We start from the raw sequence: 1068 nt of genomic DNA on the forward strand, positions 1-1068 counted from the left end.
TGCATTGTCAGCTGAATTCTTAACCACTGGGCCACCAGGGAAGCCCTGGCCTGATCTTATATACATACCCCTTCCATTTGATGATGGGCTGCTGTGCACATCCTGTTTTATGGGTTGATGGATCAGACAGTGCTCAGTTCATGATGGCAGCTCAGATCCCATAGTAACTTGGTGGCCCATGGCGAAGGGTTCAGTCTCTACTAAGGCCCAGTAGCAGGCGTAAAGCTGTTTCCCCAAAGGAAAGTATTTACCTGCAGAGGATGGCAGGGCTTTGCTCCAAAATCCTAAGGGCTTGTGCTGCATTTCACCTACATGGGCTGCCAAAGGCTCCGAAGAGCATCGCTATCTGCCACTGACACCATTTGATCTGCTGGATCTTACAGTCAAAGTGGCAGAACAGTTTGCACAGCAGCCTGGACCTGTTGCAGAGCCCTCTCTTGTTCTGGGTCTCGCTCAAAACCAGTAGTTTTCCAGGTCACTTGGTAAGTGGGCCAGAGTAACACACCCAAATGAGGAATATGTTGCCTCCACAATCCAAAGAGGCCCACTAGGCTTTGTGTCCCTTTCTTGGTGACAGATGGGGCCAGATGCAACTACTTAAGCCACCTCAGAAGGGATACCTCTACACTCCCCACACCTCTGGATCCCTAAAAATTACACTGAGCTAGAAGGCCCCTGAATTTTTGTTGGATTTATTTCCTACTCTCTGACATGCAAATGCCTTACCAGTAAGTCCATAATGTTTGCTACTTCTTGTTCACTAGGTCCAATCAGCCTAATGTCATCATTATAATGGACCAGTGTGACATCTTGTGAAAGGGAAAGGTGATCAAGATTTCTGCGAACTAAATTGTGACATGGGGCTGGAGAGTTGATGTACCCCTGAGGTAGGCCAGTGAAGGTGTATTGCTGGTCTCTTCGGCTGAAAGCAAACTACTTCTGGTCTTGGACAAGGATGGAGAAAAAGGCATTTGCCACCTATATAGCTGCATACCAGGTACCGAGAATGTGTTTATTTGCTCAAGGAATGAAACCACATCTGGTAGGGCAGCTGCAACTGGAGTCAAC

The sequence above is a fragment of the Phocoena phocoena genome, chromosome 3 (genome assembly GCF_963924675.1).
Source record: "Phocoena phocoena chromosome 3, mPhoPho1.1, whole genome shotgun sequence".
Lineage (NCBI taxonomy): Eukaryota > Metazoa > Chordata > Mammalia > Artiodactyla > Phocoenidae > Phocoena > Phocoena phocoena.